General features: G+C 46.0%; 1 long non-coding RNA gene across 5 annotated transcripts in view; it reads right to left on the bottom strand.

The window, feature by feature from the left end:
- Positions 1 to 766: 766 nt before the first annotated feature.
- LOC129384347 (uncharacterized) overlaps positions 767 to 9,667 on the bottom strand; it is a 28,382-nt gene continuing 19,481 nt past the window's right edge. For all 5 annotated transcript variants that reach the window (XR_008612084.2, XR_008612085.2, XR_008612082.1 and 2 more), the window contains 2 exons: positions 1,303 to 1,378; positions 767 to 947 (listed from right to left, as the gene is read on the bottom strand). This is a non-coding gene — a long non-coding RNA (uncharacterized lncRNA). The remainder of the gene's footprint in view (positions 948 to 1,302; positions 1,379 to 9,667) is intronic.

Here is a 9,667-nt window from a genome sequence, read left to right as displayed (position 1 = left end):
ACTTCCCCTGCTTGCTACGTGGTGCACTGGCTTTTCTCTTTAGGGGGCGCATTTCGCTGAACGCGTAGTACAAAAATGGCGGTGTACCATGCATGGAGTTGACACGGGAGAGCATATTTCTGGTTCCTGCGCAGTGTGCCTGTGATCAGTGCATTAGTTTTCAAAACACGTTGTTCAATATCAGCAAGTCGTAGAGCACTAAAAACCAACAATGGGAAAATTGGCTTATTACGGGCCAATGTCCTCCAAAGAAAGCCAACTATTAACCCATATTGGCAAATCCGTACGAAAGTCGGTTCAATAATTCCCGCCTTGTTGAATGGCAGCGCCAATATTGTTTACTGACTGTGTAATGTGGGCCAACATTGGATCTCTATCAGAATGGCACAGCCAATATTGTTTACTGACTGTGTATTGTGGGCCAACGTTGGATCTCTATCAGAATGGCACAGCCAATATTCGCGCTACGCTGTTAACCTTAGGCCATCATTGGGCCAGGATTCAGAATGGCACTGCCAATATTGGAACCACGCTGGTAATCTTGGGCCGTCATTGGGCCAGGAAGTGCCAATATGTTTCCAACGTTGGCCCGACCTGACGTGCCGCCTGGGCGGTGAGTTCGCTGATGTCTGCACAGCTTCACTTTGCCTAGCTCCTGCGTTTCGCCACGGGGCATGCTGGGAACATCGGTACAACTAGGTTTGGTGCTGTTGCACATTCTTCGGAGACGAACCGCGCTCAAAAAATGAAAAACAACAACAACACAAAAAGAAAAACACGGCTTGTTTACTAAGTATCTCTTGAACTCCGTTAAATAAAGGCTTTCTCTTGGTGAACCGGCTTACCCGGCTCCAGTGTGAGTGGTACGGCGCGCGGCCTTTACAACTAAGCGACATGTAGAGAGAAGGATTACGTAGGTCCCCAGTACCTCATATAAAGGCGTTTGACTGTGTTGAAAAAAAAAAGGAAGTTAGAATTCAGTTTACACCTGCATAACTCACCAATAATAAAAAATAATCGATATCACAATTCTGTAAACTGCACCTAATAATACATATAGAAGGGACATATTTGATGTACTATGCACCGCTGCTTAGTATATACGCGACAAATTTCAGAGTAGGACTTTCGCAAAGCCCTCATGAACACCACGACAGGTCTACGTGAGCTGTGAATGCGTACATCAAGTTTGTCCGCTTTAGGAGCTCTAAGGAATGCGTAGTTTACACAACTGCGACATCTTTGGTTGTGCAGCTGCAGATTTGTAAACATCGTGCTTCAAATTTTTTTTTTGAAACTTACCTATTTTAGGGTATGTTCGTACGGCATTCCAGGTCAAGATTCTGCTTCGTAGAGTTTCCAGTACATTACTTTCTTCCTGAAACGAAACAAATTCAATTAACACCGTCCAGCAGGAGCCTCAGAAAGCAGTGCTGCGCTCTATATTTTGTGTCACCTGTGCAGATATAGTGGAAACATCGCGTCGTTTCCCCTTTCTCAATTACTTTTCTCAACCTTGCGAGTTTCCGCAGAACTATTACGTCAAACCGTACGAGGAGTTCAAGCAACACGCTTAGCCTTGCTATCGCAGGCAATACTTCGCCCTTCTGAAGAAACTGCTAGCTTAAAAGGCGAAGCTGTGTTAGCCTCTTCCGGCACTTTGCAGGCATGCATCTGCGACTGCGCAGGCGCACACTGACGTCACAACACCAAGCTCCCAGAGGTCACGGAAATCGCGGCGCAAGATATATAGTTGTATACATAGATAAAGAAATTACATTTTCAATGGTTCGTTTCGAGCCCTGTTCCCCCTAGCACAGAAGCCCGTTACTTTGACCATAGACTTTCATACAGCCACTATAGAGCGAACTGTGGCGCTAATGTCTACGGAACCTGCAAGCAGGGCGGTTCTGCAGCCAGCATGGAAATGATGCTTAGTACATGGACCTAAACCTTGTCTTTCTGGCTCTAAGCTGCTTCGTTGCTTTGCAAAAACTGTTGATTTTTGATGAAGTACTGCCTTTTTTTAAACAATTCAATGAACATTACTAAAATTCTCCGACGGCAGGATTCAAGCACGGGACCTCTAGCATGGAAGCCCGACATTGAAACCATTACACCACGGTCGCGTGGACAGCTGGAACCGCTGCAGTTAGCAGCGATTATGCGTGTTCTCAGTCTCACTACCTTCTCCATTTAAGGTATATATTGTTTTAAAAATTAGGCTAATATGAAGGCATATGATGGGTAATAAACAAAGCCACAAGAACGTCTCCAGTCACAAGCACGAGTATTCACGTACCACCTACCATTACCACGGTGGATGAATCAGCACAACGCCACAGCTTTCCCCCTATGAATTACTTATTGTAAGAAATTCTATGCTTTTAACCACAATGCCGGGGACGCATGCCTGCCTGAAGAAGGATGTAAAAAAAACTCATGACTGAGTGGTAACGTCTCCGTCTCACACTCCGGAGACCCTGGTTCGATTCCCACCCAGCCCATCATGCAAATTGTTTTTTTTTTATTCTTGAAGTGCCTCCCGGGATTTATCGCTCACGGCCAACGCCGCCGACACCGACGCCGACGACGCCGGCTTTTCTGGACACGAGCTCCTTAACGCTGTCGCGTTAAAAAGCACAAATTTCCCTCGTGCCAGCGAGCGCTTTGAGACACTTTCAGCGCCCCACAGAACCAATTCACAAAATGTGAGCGTGCATCTTTTAGCATAAGGTGGACGCAGAAGTTACGCGATACGGTCTGCCTGCCGGAATAGCGCTGCGCGTCCTTCGTCACACACAGGAGCTGCGTGACAGCGAAGGAAATTTCCGATTCCGGATGGCTCGATGTCGTTCGATATTTTACGGAGTGATTCGCACGTGGGCTGCCACAAACGTGGAGGCTGGAAACAAAGTTGCCAGCATTCGGGCAGCGTCACCCCGGCCCTCAATTTCGGGCATACTGTGGCCCCCGAGGCGCGTTTCTACAGGGTCACGCGCGCGAGGCCCGTTTTCTTGCCGAAATAAAACGTTTTACCGCTGAATGAACCTTCTGCTTGATCTGCAAGGTCCACCATGGTCGCTGAGGCGTCTATCATCACTGAAATTTTGTAGCATGTCCCTTGTCGTAATGCGCGATTCCCCCCCTCCCATTCCTAGCTCGTGAAAGCTTCGCGTACACCGATTCCCTCGGTGCGTGGCATCTGCATAAATATTGTTTTTAATCTCCCTGGTCGTAACTGACAAAAGATCAAGCAACTCCGTTTCCCTCATCCTTATCCCCAATTTAAACGCGAAGCACTACTGTCGGAGTCCTGAATAGCGCGGTCCCATCCGCGCGATCTTCGAGGGCGCGGACTTTGGACTGCTGGCAGTACTTACCATAGATCTATTTTCTTGTTGCAAACGCAAAAAAAAAGTCGGTTAAAGGAGCGATGCCAGCAATAATTTTCTTTGCGAATATTTCCGCCATTTACGGTTCTCATAATCCTAGAAAAAATATATGTTCGAATTAATTACGACATCTCCGTTTGCGCAAAAAATGGCGGCTTCTTTAGTTAGCACGGACACGTGAAATGCTTCACAGTGCACTAGCAGCAGCAGTGCGATTCTGTTTGTAGCAACGTCGTCGCAAGAATTAGCGCCTTTCTTGCCTGTTCGGCGACAAATTTTGTTGTTTAGTGACCGGCGACATCTTTAGCGACTTCCAAGATAGAAAAGTTGCTTCAGTAATGGTTTTATTAGACACACTTTCTGTTAAAAAAAGTTCAAAAAAGCTGCGACTAAGCTTTACAAATTGCGCGTATAACAGTGCAGGTTCTGTGACCCCGATGAAGCTATGGCTATCTTGACATCATTAGCATTCACATCGTGACTGTGCTTCATACACCGTCTTAACCGGTTGACATTGTTCTCACAAAATGCATGGCTTTTTTTAACACGAAAGTGCTTTATGCCGGGGTCCACCATCACCTTCCCGTAACGGATGTGACGTCGGCGCGAACGTGTAAGATATGCTCTCTCTGGATGGATGGATGTTATGAGCGTCCCCCTTCGAACGGGGCGGTGGGTTGCGCCACCGAGCTCTTGCTATTGTGCTGCCTAATCTCCTATCTAGGTTAAAAAAAAAAACACGATGAATTCCCATAACCAAATTTTCTGAGCCCATATTGTAAACTTTGTCTTCGTGCGTCTCCGCTTTTTGTCGTTCCCCTACTTTTCTCCCACCAAACTTCCAATCACCTCTTACTAATCTCTATTGCAGACATGTTTACTTTCCCCCTGCTGTCGCTGAACCCAAGGGCTTCAAGGAGGCCAGTGGTGCCTTAATCGACCGCTGGGCAGACGTCTTCACATTTCTAATAAAACATGCTCCGTCGTTTCCCTAGCTTTACCGCAGCAAGCACATGCTTCTTCTTCCTTCTTATATCTCGCTTTATAGGTGCGTGTTCTAAGGCAACCCGATCTCGCTTCGAAAAGCAATGAGCTTCCCTTTGAGTTATAAATTGTTTCTTTCCTGATTTCATTTTTTTTCCTCTCAAGTAGTTACTCGTGGCAGGTTTCTTTTCCGTTGCCGCCACCCACGAGATTATTTCAGACTATCTGACTTTCCGCTTGACGTTGTTAGTTCCTCTGTTGCTCACCCTACAGGCCGCATACTTGCTAGTATAATCTCCTGGTTCTTTTCCCCCACTGTGAATCAATTTTTTTTCCCTGTACAAATACCTCGACGCTCTCGCAGCCCCTATTTACTTCCTTCCATATTCCTCGGTCGTTCTTCATAATCAATTTCAAGTTCCCGCCGCGCTACGTCGGCGCCATGCACCGGTGTGCGACAAAGCTGCGCAAGCAACTGTCTCGTGGCCCTGGTTAAGACTCCGTCACGTGACCGCCGTCGCCGGAGCGTAGAAATCGTTCACGTCTCGCGGATGAAGCCCGCCGTTCAGGCGTTCTTCGAAGTCGCGGCCAGCTTCGCCGCACTTCTAGGACGGGGAGGAAGGAAGTTGCTGTTGCCTCAAAACATGGCTCGTCAGTGCAAACGATTTTACTTCATCGCTTTCATACGATGATGATGATGATGATGATGATGATGATGATTATGATGATGATGATTATGATGATGATGCCCTTGATGGATTCGGCGAATACCCACTCACGGGGATTGACCAAGAGTCGGGCAGACTTTGCTTATGCGTTCAAGTAATGAATTATTATTATTTTATTATTATTACCATTATTTTGTACGTACGTACATCCGTCATCATCCCCTGATCTTCTGTTTCTTCGCGCATGAGCATCTACTTTGTCGCGCAACGCCAATACAATTATATATATTTGGTGCGAAGAGATAGATAGGTTTGGAGACATCGCATTCTTATATTTTTCTTAATGTTATCGATTTTCGACAATCTTTTGTAAATAATTCGAGGTCTTATATAAAAATTCTGGGCCCCCGTTCACGGAAAGATTTGCGCTAGAATTGTTCGTAAGAGAAAATGCTAGACCAATCCTGATGCAGGAAACATTAGAGAACGCCGCTGGCCAATAGTAAAGAACGCTTAAAAACAGGAGAGTTTTGTGAACTCGGGCTCCCTGCTTCCTAGAGTTGCTAGAATTAAATTATCTCTGTCGAATTCAATGAGTTTCATTGAAATTGATCCAGCGGCTGTCTCAATAAAAGCATTCCCGCGTTTTGCGCGTATTTCAATAGAGGAAAGCAAAGTTTAATCCCGGAGCCAAAGCTTTATCCTTTAATCAAAAGTGGAGCTACACGCCGGTCAGCACGCGCCGTAAAGTGAACGGTCTGAAAGTTAATCGATCAAACCTCACCACAAGTGGCCAATTACAATTACAATTTCTCGTGTAAGTTATGCTCGCCTCTTCGGGAAATCCAATTCAGTGAGTATAACTGCCACAGGTAAATTGAAAAAAAAACAAAAAAAAACTAACTAAACAACGAAACAACCAAACACACCCACTATGCTTATGTCGCGCAGGTTGTCAGTCCGGGTGGATGGAGGGGGGGGGGATGTGGAGGGAGGGGCGACCTTGGAATGCGAGCGATTCCCGACGAGAGCTCCCAGACCCCTCTCTCTCTCTCTCTCTCTCTCTCGTGACGCAATGATGACGTCAACGACTGTATAAAAAAAAAGGAGGAGCAGGAAACACCCAGAAGAAGGCCCTTCCGAGGAACGCGAGGCCGACACGACATTCCAACGTTATCTTTCCAACCTAATGTTTGCTTTTTTTTTCATTATTATTTAGTTTCATGGACGGCACAAGGGGGGCGCTTCGCTTTATTGACAGTGAAACGATGCGCTGACAAGACAGCGAGGTGCAACGAACGAGCGCGTCGCGTCCTCGCCAAGTCCGCGCACGCGCACACGCACCCACGAAGAAGACACAAACCGTAACACGATTATCTTAGCAACAACACAGCGGGATCAACGCCAGCGAGATAACGGACAGACAAAAGGCGTTCAGCCGGAACAAGCCAAGGCCCGAACGCTTTTATGCCCAACCACGTGTACACAAAAAAGAAAAAAAAAAACACATTCCAGTTCAACGCACGAGAAGCTTTAGCGTGGGCTCAGGTCTGATTTCCCTACTCAAATATTCCTACAATAATAATAAAAAAAAAACATACAAAGATTTTCGTGGCATTTAGCGCTGGACCGGTTTCAGTGAAATTTGTTGCATTTGAGAAGAAAAGTTTAATCATAACAATTCTAGACGAGAAACTTTTTATTTATAGTGTTCTTATTTAGAATGATGCTTTTTTTTTATTGAACTGCCAGGGTTTGCAAGGAAGCAAAATGATGCACGACATTCGCAAGTCCGTAACTCCGAGCCAAAATCAGATTTCGCAGTTTTGTAAGCTTCGGCTTTTAGAGCATCGCCAGAGGACAAAAGTGATATGTGAATTTACAGTTTACGTTAAGTTGTTGCAAAGTTTCCGAGGGTTCTTCAAAAGTCCTGCTCATAAGGCATAGCAGTGCACTTCAGAGCGATTTACAATAAATCATTTTTGTCCACTTTAGACGTATTACTAGACACTGTTTACAGAATTATTGCATTCTTTCTTTTTTGATTGCCCAGTCACAGAGCTGCGAATTTGATACTACCGTCTTTTTTAATTTTCCAGCTTTCAAGAATTTCACACCATGAAAAAAAATAGATGAAATGAATTCAGACTCAACTTCGTACGCCTACAACATTCTAACGTCTTTAATACAACAAATCTCACTGAATTAGGCGCAGTGATTGTCGAGAAAAACGATTTCTCCTTTGATGATGATGATGATGATGATTATGCACATGGTATTGTGGCGCAAGGGCTAGTAATTGCCAAAAAGCGCCAAGAAATAGTATGATATAGTCGATGGTGTGGCCAATATCAAAGGGTATATGGGACAGGGCTGTATAGTGGCCTACAAACATTAGGCTATAAATTGCCATAGGATGTGTACAATTTCTCCTTTGCCATGTGCTTACACAGAGTCCCCTGAGCTAAAGCTTCCTTTTAACAACACAGTTGGATCGCTGCTTTGAAACAATGCAAAGACAAAGGTGTTCAGTGAGGATAGTCGCGAGACCGGAACCTTGAGCCGCATTCTCAAACGACTTCCGACTCGAAGGAAACTCTTCCTCCGTTCCATGATGATGATAATTTATTGGCGTCCCCGTTGAAACGGGGTGGTCACAAATACTCACCTAGTCTGCTCGAGCTGATGAGGTATGCTATGCATGCTTTTCAGTCTGTCATTTTTGCATGCATCTCCTTAATGTTTTTTTTTCCCTTACTGAAAACTTCGATATATAGCTCGTACCTTTACCTATACCTGTAACGGGTCCAGTCCTATCAACCTCTTGCCTATTCCCCCCCCCCCCCCCCCACCAATACACTAAACATTTCTTGCTTATCTCGACTGCTGACCTGTTAACGTTCCAGTCAGCTGATCCCAGCGCCACGGCTCGGACAATGAAGACGCATCGCTTCTCAGGAATCGCCATGAAATACCAACGAAGCGCAGTAACTATTTCTGTCGAGGGAGGGCGCTGCGATCTACTTTCTGGAGTCGATGGAGGGGGGGGGGGGGGTACTGTTGAGCGCAGGAGAGCTCTAGAATACGCGTCCGGTTATACAACTGCCACACGTCGGGCACGATAGAATTGCATTAGCTGCTCGCTGCCATTTTGCTGCTCAAGCGTTATAGTTTCGATTTGTCATTTCCTCGCTTTACGCGACGAACCCGAACGCCCCAAACCTTGGATAACTTCTGGCACGTGCAAGAGTTCCCGTTCGATGGTTAACCATAACACTATCTTTTTTTCTATGGACCAGTTTTGAATTTCCATGCGTATGAGGTGTGTTTCTAGAATTGCTATCAGACGAGAATGCAGGAACACAACCCATCAAGGCGCTGTGTGCACAATTGTGAACGCCAAGACAGCGCATTGCGGAGCGAAATTTACACGGAAGAAAATAATACATTATTTAAAATTTGTCGTAAACAAATTGAAACCCTTCTGATTCAAACCGTACTGCAAGCTTGAACAACACGCGTAAAATGTTTTTAGTAAAACGAATTGGAACGTAGACTTCCGGGGTGTTTGCACTCGGTATCCGTATGTCATCATGTAGTGGATTCACTCGTTTCACTGTTTATCTGAACGTTTGCGTCCAGCATATATTTCGAGTGACCGGATAGGTGTTTTTTTTTTAAAGTAAGCTAGCAAAGAAATAGTTGATTTTCTCACATCTGACGTTCCCGTAGGTACGCATTCTGTACACTTGAGAAAAGAAAAATTCACTGAACGATTGAATATTTTTGATCCACTGTGCAGTAATACGTTCTTCAGCGTTTGAAGATGACAAAATAAAAAGCATGGTGAAACTAAACTTTCAATGCAAAACAAGAGGGAGGTTGACAGAAGATGGAAGCTCGAAGTGATAGACACATGGTAGAACGAGGAATGTCACTGAAGCGAACGTTTCGGCAACAGAACTCGTCTTCATCAGGGATAGCAAAGTCAGAGAGTTGCTACCCGGGCCAAGGTGAGTCGTGCTCTCGAAACGCTCATTTCAGTGACACTGCTCCTTCAACCCCTGTCAGTAACTTCTGAACTTTCAAAGGATCTAATTGACTGGCGCCCGCAAGGGATGAGAAAACAGAAACAAAGAAAAAAAGAACACGTTATTTCTCGTTGTAACTCGTTGAGCTAGAAATTTTTTAGACCCTTCGTGGAAATGACTTTTCTTGTTTTCTTTTAACGGCCATCGTAATGGACTTCAAATCTTCCTGCAAGCGGAATGCTTGCGGAGCCAAAGAGAGAAAGAAACGAAAGGCAACGGGCACACGCGCAAGCGGCCCGGGCCACCACTCGGCCGTTTATTGATCTCTTTCGCGGACCCAGAGAACGACGACGAAGAGCGGGGAGCAGACGGCCGGCCCATCCGGCAGCGGGGGTAACTCTCCCGCTGGAATCCGGAAGTGGCTTGCGCAGCCGCCAGCCCACCCCTGAGAAAGCGACGGCCTCGCTTCGGAGGAGGAGGAGGAGGCAGCGGCTCGCTCCTTCTTCTTCCTCGGCCGCCGAACCACAGACGCCTCCCGTCGCTTCGTCTTCTTCTTCGTCGTCGATGCCGTTGCGTGTGCCCTTTGGAG

The sequence above is a fragment of the Dermacentor andersoni genome, chromosome 8, assembly GCF_023375885.2.
Source record: "Dermacentor andersoni chromosome 8, qqDerAnde1_hic_scaffold, whole genome shotgun sequence".
In the NCBI taxonomy this organism is placed as follows: domain Eukaryota; kingdom Metazoa; phylum Arthropoda; class Arachnida; order Ixodida; family Ixodidae; genus Dermacentor; species Dermacentor andersoni.
This window is presented reverse-complemented; position numbering and strand designations above follow the sequence as displayed.